Here is a 13,404-nt window from a genome sequence, read left to right as displayed (position 1 = left end):
AGATGCATTGCTGATAATCTTCCAACATTTGATGGAATCTGGAACAGTACCCATGGATTGGAGGGTAGCTAATGTTACTCCACTATTCAAAAGAGGTGGTAGAGAGAAAACAGGGAATTACAGACCGGTAAGCCTGACATCGGTAGTGGGGAAAATGCTAGAGTCCGTTATAAAAGATGTAATAGCAGAGCACTTCGAAAACAGTGACAGGATCGGACAAAGTCAACATGGATTTACAAAAGGTACATCGTGCTTGACTAATCTACTGGAAATTTTTGAGGATGTAACTGGTAAAATAGGTAAGGGAGAACCAGTGGATGTGGTGTATTTGGACTTTCAGAAGGCTTTCGATAAGGTCCCACATAAGAGATTAGCATGTAATGTTAAGGCACATGGGATTGGGGCAAGGTATTGACTTGGATAGAGAACTGGTTGGCAGATAGAAAGCAAAGAGTTGGAATAAATGGGTCATTTTCCGAGTGGCAGGCAGTGACTAGTGGGGTACCGCAGGGATCGGTCCTTGGACCCCAGCTGTTCACAATATATATTAATGATCTAGACAAGGGAACTAGATGTAATACATCCAAATTTGCAGACGACACAAAGCTGGGTGGGCGTGTGTGCTGTGAGGAGGATGCCGAGAAACTACAGGATGATTTGGACAGGTTGGATGATTGGGCAGAAGCATGGCAGATGCAATATAACGTGGATAAATGTGAGGTTATCCACTTTGGTGTCAAAAACAGGAAGGCAGATTATTATCTGAATGGCAATAGATTGGGAGAAGAGGAAGTGCAATGAGACCTGGGTGTCCTTGTGCACCAGTCGCTGAAGGTAAGCATGCAGGTGCAGCAGGCGGTTAAGAAGGCAAATGGTATGTTGGCCTTCGTAGCGAGAGGGTTTGAGTACAAGAACAAGGATGTCTTGCTGCAGTTATACAGGGCCTTGGTGAGACCACATCTTGAGTATTGTGTGCAGTTTTGGTCACCTTATCTGAGGAAGGATATTCTTGCCATGGAAGGAGTTCAGCGAAGATTCACCAGGCTGATACCTGGGATGGCAGGAATGATGTATGAGGAGAGATTGGGTCAATTGGGCTTGAACTCGCTGGAGTTTAGAAGAATGAGAGGGATCTCATTGAAACTTATAAAATTCTGGCAGGACTGGATAGACTAGATGCAGGGAGGATGTTCCCGATGGTCAGGGAATCCAGAACCAGGGGTCACAGTCTAAGGATAAGGGGTAGGCCTTTTAGGACAGAAATGAGGAGGAATTTCTTCACCCAGAGAGTGGTGAACCTGTGGAATTCTCTACCACAGAAGGCAGTAGAGGCCAATTCATTAAATATATTCAAGTAGGAGTGGGATATATTTCTTAAGGCTAAAGGGATCAAGGGGTATGGGGAGAAAGCAGGGACCGGGTACTGAACTTGGACAATCAGCTATGATCGCATTGAATGGCGGAGTAGGCTAGAGGGGCCGAATGGCCTACTCCTGCTCCTATCTTCTCTGTTTCTATGTTTCTATGTTGCATGCGGGCATGGACTGCTTCTTTAACTGAGGAGTTGTGAATGACACTGAGCACTGTGCAGTCATCAGCAAACATCCCCATTTCTGACCTTATGTTGGAGGGAAGGTCATTGATGAAGCAGCTGAAAATGGTTGGGCCTCGGACACTGCCCCGAGGAACTCCTGTAGTGATGTCTTGTGGCTGTGATGATTGATCTTCAACCACCTGGACTTTTTTCCTATAAAAATAGGGCAGTTTCCTCACTTGTTTTTGTAAGTTATATTATATTTTCTGTCCTAGCGTCTAGTTAGGTTACCCCAGTCTTGCAATTGTGCTGTACTCAATTGTCTACAAACTTCTAACACATGTATCAAAAATTGGTCTCGGTGCTATCATAGCTCAGGTGCTACTCTGCATAGAACAAATGGTGTTAATCCCTCTGCTGAAATAGCAGGGATAGGAATTTCAGAGGATTGCTTTAAGTGTTTGTACAGCAGTGCAGCACACTACACTGAAATTTTGAAGCCTCCCTTTCATACATTACAACAGTGACTACACTTCAAAAATACTTCATTGACTGTAAAATGCTTTGCGATGTCCTGAGGTGGTGAAAAGCGCGATATAAATGTAAGTTCTCTCTCTCTTACTCTCTCTCCATTTCATGTAGTTGGAAAGTTTGCTCTCAGGCCTCGACCAATACAAATGATGAAGAAGTGTGTGGCAGTATCTTGTGCTAGCTCTTCCTCTGATTTTCTATCTTTTCTTTTTTAAGGAAGCAAGTGTCTCTGTTCAATGCATTCCCCCTTCCTTTACCCTTCCCAATCCTCATAGCAGGCTGGGATTTGGAGCATGCTTTAGACTTGAAATTCCTCTGTGTGCTACTTTTGACACACCAGCTATAGCATTCACATCAAGTTCCTGCATGTGCAATTTTAGCAAAGTCATTGGGGGAGAAATTGTCAAAATCTCGACTCCGAGTAAGACTCTGAAACAAGTAAGTACCGTCAGATAAGCAGAGCTTTATTTTTACTTGTATACAAGGAGAGCGTCCTGCTAAGTCAAAGGCTAGCAGAGACTCTCTGTAGAATTACAGATTAACAACATATTTATACAGTGAAGAAAACAAGTTCCATATGATCATGTATAAAAGTTAGTTAGTCAACTCTGTACAAAGTTATTTCAGTATTCATGCAGATAAAAGGAAACAAGATTAACCTTTAACAGAATTTTTCATTCTTTGACCAGATGTCATTATCACCTCTCAGTTTGCAAGCGTACAAAACGCGGTGCGGTTACCCAATAGTTCTGCAATGTATTGTTCTGGCAGTTTGTGATTAACTTATGCAATAGGTCAGAAGATTACGTTAATTGCTGCTGACTCAACTTTAGTCCAGCGGCAATGATACAAAAATACATTAGATGTCAAGTATCCCATCATGCACTAGTAAGGGCAAAATCATGTTTCCACATTCCCTCCTTTTGTACTTATCAAGGACAACCTAGTCTAGCAAGATTGCATTTAATCTTTCCTTCTCTTCCTAATGTCCAGTTCCATTTCCTGATGGGATTGGTGATTCCTTTTCCTTGTTTTCTGGAGCTCTTTTGCAGTGGGAGGCGTGGATCCATGTTGGTCTCGCTTTCACCTTTACAGCAGTATTAGTTGCTAGGAGTACTTGGTACGGACCTTTGAATCTGGGTTGGAGACCGTTCTTTCTCTTGAATACTTTCACGTGTACATTGTCTCCTGGTTCTAGGTTATGGCACCTTCCTTCAGCTGGTTCAGCCTGGGCTTGCTTGACCTGTTGGTGGAAACTGGAAATACACTTAGTTAATGCAATGCAATAATTCAACATATTTTCATCCATCTTGTGAATGTCCATCTACTTGGCAGTGAAGGGTGCAGAAGATGGCAGTCTCTGAGGTCGTCCCATGATGACTTCATGTGGTGACAGTCCTGTTGTTCTGTTTGTTGCTGATCACATTACCATCAATGCCAAGCGTAACAGTTCAACCCGTTTAAGTCCCGTCTCGCTGCAGAGTTTGGAAAGTTTGTTTTTCAGCATACCATTATAACTTTCTACCAGTCCCGTTGACTGTGGATGATAGCTGCAGTGGAAGTGTTGGTTGATCTGTAAAGCCTTACACATTTCTCGCACAACTGTCCCAGTAAAATGTGATCCATTGTCACTTGAAATTTGTGCAGATATACCAAATCGTGGTACAATTTCTTTTAACAAACATTTTGCAACAGTAACTTCATCATTCTTTTTACATGGAAAGGCTTCAATCCATCGTGAAAACACATCTACAATAACTAATACATACTTAAATCCTAAACATACCGGTAATTCAATAAAATCCATCTGTAAATGTACAAAGGGTCCTGTTGGATTTGGGTGGGAGGCAGTCTGTACCTTTTCCGTTTTACCTGGGTTCATTGTTTGGCAGGTAATGCATTGTTCACTAATTTGTTTTGTAATTGCCGAAATGCCTGGTGAATACCAAGTTTGTGTGATATAGTCTGCCATCCCCCCTTTGCCCGCATGTGTGAACACGTGAACACATCGGGCAATCCATGGGAGTATTGACTTGGGAGCCACCATGCGGCCGTCATGGTAGACCCATACTCCTTCAGGTGTTTTAAAACAAGAATCATTCACCCAAGCTAACACTTCGTCCGGACTGGCCTGTAATTGATAGGCCAAAACATCATCAATTGTGGGTGGGAGATTGTCTGGATCTTGATTTCTAAGAACATATGCAGACACTTGTGGCCCTGTATCAGATAGAGCAGCAGCCTTAGCTGCTCGATCCGCCCTATCATTACCCAAAGAAGCTTGGTCTTGATTGCCTGTATGTGCTTTGCATTTAATAACAGCAATTTTTGTAGGGCACTGGAGAACCTTTAAAAGGTTATCAATTTGTTCAGCATTTTTAACTGTAGATCCTGATGAAGTCAGGAATCCTCTAAATTTCCAAATTTGACCATAATCATGAGTGACTCCAAATGCATACTGAGAGTCAGTATAAATATTCACTGATTTTCCTGTAGCTAAAATACATGCTCTTGTAAGGGCAAACAGTTCTGCTTGTTGTGCTGAAAAGAAAGATGGTAGTGAGCATGCTTCGGTAATTGAATGATCATCGGAAATGGCATATGCACTTTTGGGCGAGCCCTTTTCGTCTCTGAGGGCTGATCCATCCACATAAAATATAAAATCGCTATTGTCCAGAGGAGTTTCTACAATGTCTATACGAGACTTACTGATAAGCTGAGTCACTGATTCACAACAATGTGGTGTTCCTTCCTCAATGGTGGGAAGCAAGGTGGCTGGGTTAAGAACGGAGCATCTCTGTATTGTTAGGTGAGGATTTGATAAGAGTTCTACTTCATACTTAGTACTTCGAGCAGGGGTCAAATGTTGTGTTGCACATTTGGTTAGGAAGACTTCAACTGAATGAGGGACAAACAGAATTGTACAATGGTTAAGCGTAACAGTTTGAGCTTGTTGAGCAGCATAATAGGCAGCTGCTAGGGCTGGCAGACAGCCAGGCAGTCCTCTGGCCACTGGGTCTAACTGGATACTGAAATATGCAAGTGGGCGTTGTCTATCTCCATGGGTCTGGGTGAGCACAGCCTGTGCAAACCCTGACTTGTGATGAACGAACAGATGGAAGGGCTGATTATAGTCTGGGAGACCAAGCGCTGGTGCTGATAAAAGGGCTTGTTTTATAGCCGCAAAGGCGCTTTTGGATTTTTCTGACCAGACTAGGGGGTCTTCCTCTGATGGCATGGAAATGTCTAAAAGTGGACGCACTAGTTCAGCATATCCCATTATCCACTGTCTGCAGTATCCTGACATACCAAGGAAGTGCTTCAATTGCTGTCTGGTAGAAGGTAATGGTGCATCACAAATAGCTGCTACTCTGCCTTTAGATAATTGGCGAGTGTCACGATACAATTCATGCCCTAAATATTTAACTCGTTCTGAAACAAACTGTAGTTTTGCACGTGAGACTTTATGTCCTTTTTTTGCCAATGCCTGGAGCATTATCAAAGAGTCAATCTTGCATGCCTCTTGGGTAGGTGATGCAATTAGCAGGTCGTCTACGTACTGTATGAGGGTTGACCCACTGGTTAAGACAATGTCCTGTAAATCATGTTTGAGGCATTGTGAAAAGATAGTTGGGCTTTCTGTATAGCCTTGTGGCAGCCTGGTCCATGTGTATTGGGTTCCTTTGAACGTGAAGGCAAACAGGAACTGGGAATCTTGGTGAATAGGAATGCTGAAGAAGGCTGAGCAGAGATCAATGACCGTATAATACCTTGAATTGGGAGGTATACTGGTCAGGATAGTGGCTGGGTTTGGGACCACCGGGTAGGCAGGGAGAACAGACTCGTTAACTGCTCTTAGGTCTTGAACCAATCTCCATTTTCCACTTTCTTTCTTTTGAACTGGAAGGATAGGAGTGTTGCAAGGGCTCTGGGTTGGAACCAAGATCGCTTGTTCCAAGAGAGAGTCAATTACGGGCTGAATGCCAGTCTCTGCAGCTGCAGAGAGTGGGTATTGCACCCTTCGTGGCAGTGGGACAGACGGTTTAAGTGTCACCTTGTAAGGTGGGCTGTTAACAACTTGCCCACCTCATTCGGGTGGCTGGACCATGCCTGGAGAGGAATTTGATCAAGTAGCCTTTCAGTTTCGGGCAATAGCGGAAATATTGGTGTGGCTATTTCTCTTGCCTCAAATGTCCCTTGGAATTCCATGTCTTCCCGCAACTCTATTCCATATCCTTGATGATTAACATAATGTACTAGAGTGCCCTGACTTATTCTCCACTCCTGTTGAACTGCAGCTTTTGATAGGCGTAGGACCATCTGTCCTAGATCAGAAGGTTTGAATTAATGTGCCACTGCTAGTGTACATGTAAGGGGTTTTAGATCGCAGAGGTTTCTCTCTCTAGAGGCCTCTCTCTCTTGCACAGTAAAACCTTGAGTGGTTCGACCCACTCGCCCCTTAGATTCTGTACTCTGGACTTTGGGGCAGGAACTACAATGTAGAGAAAACTCTTATAGACCAAGTTTGATGAAACGAAATGAAATTTTATTGCATAATGTAAAACAAATCAAATGCAAACAAATAAGAGGGTACATGGGAGGGAAAAACACAAACAAATCATAACGACACAATACTAACTAAGGCAAATACAGGCATATTATACTCTACAAAGATCATCATGAAATGGGGAAACACACGGAACATCGAGGAACAACAACTCATGTTAATTATACCCTTAAATGTCCACCCCCTTAAACCTATCTAGATCTGATTATGAAGGGCCAGAAACATGCTCACCAATCCAACTAGGAAGTGTAAGGTTTTGAAACAGGTCTGCGTTTTGATCCCTTCAGGCGTCCTGTCTCCTCGTGGTGGGCGCTGCAGGCTGCACCACACTGCTCTCTTCCTCGATGTGAAGGTCACGAGCAGGCCGGATCTCAGCGGGCCTGGACACCAGTGTGGAGGACGACCATCTGTTTGACCATTTTCATATAGGTTTCTTAGGACTACGGTCCTTGGTCTCGTCAAACGGCCCGGGGTAAGTCGATGATCTCCCGATGTTTTACCCTGGGGCGGGACGCCGGCTCGAACCGTCTTCTTCCCCTTCTTCAAGCGATGATGCCACCGAATATGATGGTAGCACCATGATGACTGTCTTTGTTTCTACCCCCGGGTTCCCCAGATATACTTCTCAGGAGAAGCCTCTTTCTCCCGCCCAAATCAGGTTAGTCTTTGTTTAACTTTTGGCGGGCTTATCGCACAGCGGGGTAGTTATTATATTTTTTAATACTTTGGGATGGCCGGTAAAGGGCCATCTCTGGTCTGGAATGACCTTCATTGTTTTTAATGTCCTGGTGATGTCCTTAACGGGTCCTTGATGCTCTTCTCATGAATATGAAACTGTTCCCCTTTGTCTGGGTAAACATTTAGATGGCCTTTATCTACAGGCCGATCTTGACTGGATCTGCATCCAATCTATATGTATAATGTGGGTGTCTGGTTTCGTTCTCTCAGAAACGGCTTCCAGAACTTACTGTGGGCTGAATCCACAAAGCTGTCTGAGGACTGTAGGAACCATTTTAAAGTGTCCCAATAAGTTGGTCATGGGGTCTGGTGGCCATTTTGAATGCCCCTTTTTCCTAGGCTTCTTTTAAAACAGTCTTTAAAATCATGGCCTCTTCTGCCATTCGACCCTTTATAATATAAAGTTCAATTTTGCGAATCCTACATACAGTGTGGCTTAGAGTCTTTTACCCTAAATAATTCCCATGCTGTTTGGGTCAACAAGATTGGTGACGCTATTCCTTCTTGCCCAATTAAAATTCTTCGGATTTTAAATGAATATTTCTGATGCAGAAAGGGCTTGTAATTAATTGCCACTTCTAGATCTTCTCCCGTTTTGTCATAATAGGCTGTACAGTGCAATTTATCATGCCAATGTCCCAAATTAAACTGCTTCTGGTATTCTGATACTGATCTTGTGACATACTGCAATGCTTCCACAGCCATCAGTAATTGTTTACTGAGGTTGTCATCATGATTAGTCCAACAATACAAAATAGGAGAATTGTGGACCTGCAATGGGTACATCCCACATCTGTCAGTTGGAACATGTACCTTCAGTCCTTTTTCCGTACATGATATCACTGCTTTCATTTTACACAACAAATCTCTTCCTATTAAGTTGATGGGAACGTCTTCAGATAATAAGAATGCATGCTGTCCATGAAAGTCTTTTATCTGTACATCCAATGGAGTGGACCATACCATAGTCTGGGTTGTTCCTGAAAGTCCTACACACTTGACACTCTGATTGGTACAAGGTGCTCCTACTGCATATTGTTTAGTCAAGACTGAATTAGTTGCTCCAGTGTCTACCAAAAATGGAACTTGTGTTCCATTCATATTTAAATTTATAAATGGCTCTTCTTTAGAATTTAATGATACTGCAGGCAATTGTACCACAGCTTGTTGTTCCTGGGCAATGTCTAGGGTGGGCTCTAAGTAACGTCATGCTGAACAATTTGGATTTTGTCCAAACTGTTCGTTTGGGCCACTTTGATTTCCCCAGGGATTGCTAGTTGTCCAATTAGTCTGTGGACGAGTGTGAACCTGGGCTTGGGAATTTCCGTTTCCAGATAAATTTTGTGGACCCTGCCAACCCTGATTTTGTTGGCGGGATAATTGTGGGCAATTGGATTTCCAATAGCCTACTTGTCCGCAATGAAAACACGTTGAATTTTCTCCTCCATTCCATTGCCTTCTGCCTGTGCCTCTGCCTCTATTTCCAAATCTTCCTCTTTGAAACCCTCGACCTCGTCCTCTGGATTGTCTTTGATGAAATAGGGTAGGCTGAGCAGTTTCAGCGCCCGTTTGTTCCATCAAAAGGGATTTTTGCCTTTACTTTCCCTACTTCTTTCTTGAATACCTTTTAGGATAGCTGTTAATTCGGGGGCAGTTTTATGTCTCCATTCCAGGCAAACAAGGGTCAATACTTCCTTAAGTTCTGGTCTGAGACCGCTTACCAGGGCATTTATCATAGGGACTTGGAATGCTTCTTTAGTCATTCCTGAATGTTGGGTCATTACTTCTTCTAACCTAACTATATAATCCTCAACATCCTCATCTCTTTTCTGAGTAGTTTCCATAATTTTTGTCCAATTGGTTTTCTTTGGGAATTTGGCGTACAATGCAGTCCAAAGGTTAGTCCAAAATTGATCATTGGGCATATCTTCTGGAGTGCTGTTAACATTATTATGGAAATTTGCAAATCCTGTAAATGCTTGATCTCCCTCAACTAGGATTCTATATTTGGTGTCTCTTAACCAAGCTCTACATAATTGTTCTACGTCGAATATACTGGGTCTGTGGCACACTACAACTGTTGTTAATTGTTCAATAGCTTTTTCTAACTGAACAGTAGGATCTGGCAATCCTTCAACAAGGAGTCTAAGTTCAGTTGCAGTCCAAGGCCTGTGGACCACTACAGGGGGTCCGGCCGCATTGTGGACATTAGGAAAACGTCTCAAGGGGTAGGAACCTTCCGCATCACCATTATCAGGTGTTTTTTGTCTTATGGGTCGGTTACGGGTATCATGGGGATGAACAGGTTCTCCTGGTTGATTACGGTTAGGTTGATTTAGGGGTTGAACGGGGTGTGCTGGCCCCGGAAGGGCTGTGGCTCCACCATCGTTACCTGGTGTGACTGGATCTGGATCATTTTGGGGGTTATTTTGACCCGCCTGAGGATCTGCAAGTCCTGGGGCTGCAGGTCCTGGATTTTGTATGTATGGTGGCGGTCGACCAAAACCTGCCCAGTCCTCATCATCATCATCACTAGGTTGGGGCAATTCTGGCCATAATGGAGCTGATGGCTTCTTTAATTTTTCCTGTCTCATTACCATTTGTTTAACTTTTTGTTGTTTATTCTGTTCCTGATTAACCTCATCCCTCTTTGTATTATGTTTATTAACTTCTATACTTCGTTAACGTCGCCTATCTGCTTCCTTTTTCCAATCTGAGAAGGCTGATCAATTTACTTTTTTTTTCCTTTTCTAGTGGGTCCCTTTTTATGAGGCATTCCTCTAGACAGGTAATTCTGTCTATGTTAAAGGTGCCGTCTGGTGGAAATGGGTATTTCCCATTTCGGGTCCATCTGGACCACCTTGGCAGGTCATTGATTGAAACTTGACCGCAGTTTTGAAAAATATAACAAGCAGGGGTGCCTTTCTCTTGGATTTTACTAGATTTGGCACCTTTTTTTTTACTTAATTGGGACTTTCCTGTTGGTTAGTCTCAACTAGGCGTAATTTCTCTGGATCGCAATAACCCGTTTCCCCTTTGCGATTTTGCAACCAAGTTGCTGTAAGAGATGAAAAGAAACACGTACTAACAATAACAAGACTAATAATAACTAACGCGACAGACCACACAGGTAAACAAATTAGGTAACTCATTAAAATCTTATACTATATACTGAACAATAGACAATTCTCAGTCTGTGTTATTCGCCACTGCAGAACTGAGTCCTTATACTTTAATGAAATCTCTGAAGATCTCCTGCCTTCTGCCGCAAGACTCTCTCTCCGGCTTCCTAATCTCCGGGGGACCCACCCACACTGCAGTAACAAACTTCTAACGCTTTTCCTTTTAACCTTGGTACCTTTCTTAGTCCGGGATCACCCGACTTTACTGTGTCTTATCTGGACGGTCTATTTCAGGGCTCAGGTTTCCGAACTCGTCTCCTTTTCTGATAGACATAAAGAGGAAATAATTACAAAAATGACAACTCAACCCTGGAAAATGAGTCTCAACTGATCGCAGTACTGTAGCCGATAGCAAACAGAACACACTAGTTTTCAGACTGAGAGGGAATCCCTTTGGTGGCTAATGCCACTTATAACTGGCCAGTTAGGATTCGTTCCCAGAAAGATACCGTGTCTTCGTCCGTTTACTCACCAGTACAGCAAGCGATCTCGTTGGAACCTCCAAGAAATACTGTTGAAATCTCGACTCCGAGTAAGACTCTGAAACAAGTAAGTACCGTCAGATAAGCAGAGCTTTATTTTTACTTGTATACAAGGAGAGCGTCCCGCTAAGTCAAAGGCTAGCAGAGACTCTCTGCAGAATTACAGATTAACAACATATTTATACAGTGAAGAAAACAAGTTCCATATGATCATGTATAAAAGTTAGTTAGTCAACAGCCTGACCTGCTGAGTTTTTCCAGCATTTTCTGTTGTTATTTCTGTACAAAGTTATTTCAGTATTCATGCAGATAAAAGGAAACAAGATTAACCTTTAACAGAATTTTTCATTCTTTGACCAGATGTCATTATCACCTCTCAGTTTGCAAGCGTACAAAACGCGGTGCGGTTACCCAATAGTTCTGCAATGTATTGTTCTGGCAGTTTGTGATTAACTTATGCAATAGGTCAGAAGATTACGTTAATTGCTGCTGACTCAACTTTAGTCCAGCGGCAATGATACAAAAATACATTAGATGTCAAGTATCCCATCATGCACTAGTAAGGGCAAAATCATATTTCCACAAAATTCAGTATCGCCCTGTTTGGGGCACCGTTATCGGCCGTGCGCAAAATTTACCGCCTGGCGCTAATTATCGCCTCCGACGGCAAACTTGGCTTTTATCACCCCTGGAGGTGATTGGAGCGCTAAATCAGGCGCTACACACCTCTCTTAAGGCGCTAAGGCCGAGGAGCGAGGCGTTACCTCAGAGCGGGGGCACAGCGCAGGTGCTGTCAGGTACCGATTGAACACAGACACACTGGCGCCGGTCAGTTCTTAAAGGAGAGGGTCGATCTTGCTCTCCAGCCACACCCTGCACATTGGAGCCTTGAATCTCGGTCTGGACAGACCAGTGCCTAAATCTTCCAGCCAAGGACTATGGAGAGGGCCAGGGAACAAGCACAGCACTTCAGCGAGCAGGCCTTGGAGGCTCTGGTTGGCGCGGTGGAGCGCAGAAGATCTATACTGTACCCAGAGAGTGGCAGGAGGCCTTTGCCACACGAGTACAGAAAAGTGTGGAGGGAGGTGCCTCAGAGCGTCTCCTCAAGGAGCATGGTGCCCAGGACCCATATCCAATGTAGAAAAAGCTCAATGACCTCACTCGGGTCGTCAGGGTGAGTGCTTTTTTTTCAAAACCTCTCCATCCCTCCATCTCAACCTCACTCTATGGCCGAAGGGTCACAAAAGCCCCAATGCCCAACACTCATTCAACACACACGCACATTCCACACTTTGCATACAGTAAGGGCTATTCAACTATGGGATGCACATCAGGCAAGACCATGGCTGCATACAGTAAGGGCTATTCAACTATGGGAGGCTCATCAGGCAAGACCATGGCTGCATACGGTAAGGGCTATTCAACTATGGGAGGCACATCAGGCAAGACCATGGCTGTATATTTACTCAGATGCCATCCTTTTTCTTGCAGGCCAAGCTATCTAATAATAGAAGACAGCAGCAATGGACCGGTGGAGCGCGGCCTCAGCTGCAAACCCTCAGCGATCTTGAGATGCGCATCCAGAGGATAGTGGCAAGCCGGGCGATTGGTCCCATTGCCACTGGAGACGCCGACCCCGTTCTGGACAGCAATGGTAAGGTCATCACCTTTTTGTCCTCTCTCCTTCCACTTGTTCCTCACAACACCAACCTTTGACACTTTCAATCCAACTTACTAAATCGCTGCACTCATTCCTCCCTTGCTGCCACCCTGTCCTCACGTTAAAGCCACTCTTGTACCTCCCTGCTTTCAGATGGTGATCCACCAGTTGAGGAGATGGGCCCTCAAGCTGTTAGTGGGAGTGAAGCTGAAGGTGAGGAGGAAGAGGAAACCGGAGCATCAGTGCCACCCTCTCCCGAGGAAGCCCATGCCCACACTGAGAACACGCCTTCCCTGGAGGGGAGCAGGGGGAAATGGTCTGATGAGGGTGAAGCTCCAGGACCCAGCGGGCTGCAGCAACACGATGGGGGTAGGACAGCTCGGGGGCTTTCTCCCCGGAGGGAGAGTATGCCATCGAGTCCTACTGCACTGGACGCACAGGAGGAGCGGCTCCTCGCTGAAATGAACACCCAGGCGGTGCAGCGGCACACTGAGCTCATGGGTGCAGTGGAAAGGGTGCCCAAATGCATTGAATCACTGGCAAGGAGTGTGGAGCACTTCGCTATTGCACAGGCGGATACCATGCAACTGCTTAGTGCTGCAATGCAGTCACTGGCTGCCATGAGCCCATGTCAGACTGCTCTCATGCAGACTCAGATTGAGGCCACGCGAGCACTGACTGCTGCCATCCTCGCTGGTTCGGACACATTT

The 13,404-nt window shown here is 44.5% G+C and overlaps 1 long non-coding RNA gene across 2 annotated transcripts; it reads right to left on the bottom strand.

Annotated features, from left to right (window-relative positions):
- Positions 1 to 2,508: 2,508 nt before the first annotated feature.
- Positions 2,509 to 11,262, bottom strand: LOC147124657 (uncharacterized). Of its 2 annotated transcripts, none has more exons than XR_015078774.1 (3): positions 11,025 to 11,262; positions 10,729 to 10,815; positions 2,509 to 3,321 (listed from the first exon to the last, which is right to left on the bottom strand). It is a non-coding gene; the product is annotated as an uncharacterized LOC147124657 (long non-coding RNA). The 2 variants fall into 2 exon arrangements; XR_015078773.1 differs by having other exon boundaries at positions 11,110 to 11,262.
- Positions 11,263 to 13,404: the final 2,142 nt, after the last annotated feature.

This window comes from Somniosus microcephalus, chromosome 1 (genome assembly GCF_052327205.1).
Source record: "Somniosus microcephalus isolate GS21.2 chromosome 1, FLI_Smic_1.0, whole genome shotgun sequence".
Classification (NCBI taxonomy): Eukaryota; Metazoa; Chordata; class Chondrichthyes; order Squaliformes; family Somniosidae; genus Somniosus; species Somniosus microcephalus.
Note: the sequence above shows the minus strand (reverse complement) of the source record. Positions and strands in the feature narration are given on the sequence as shown.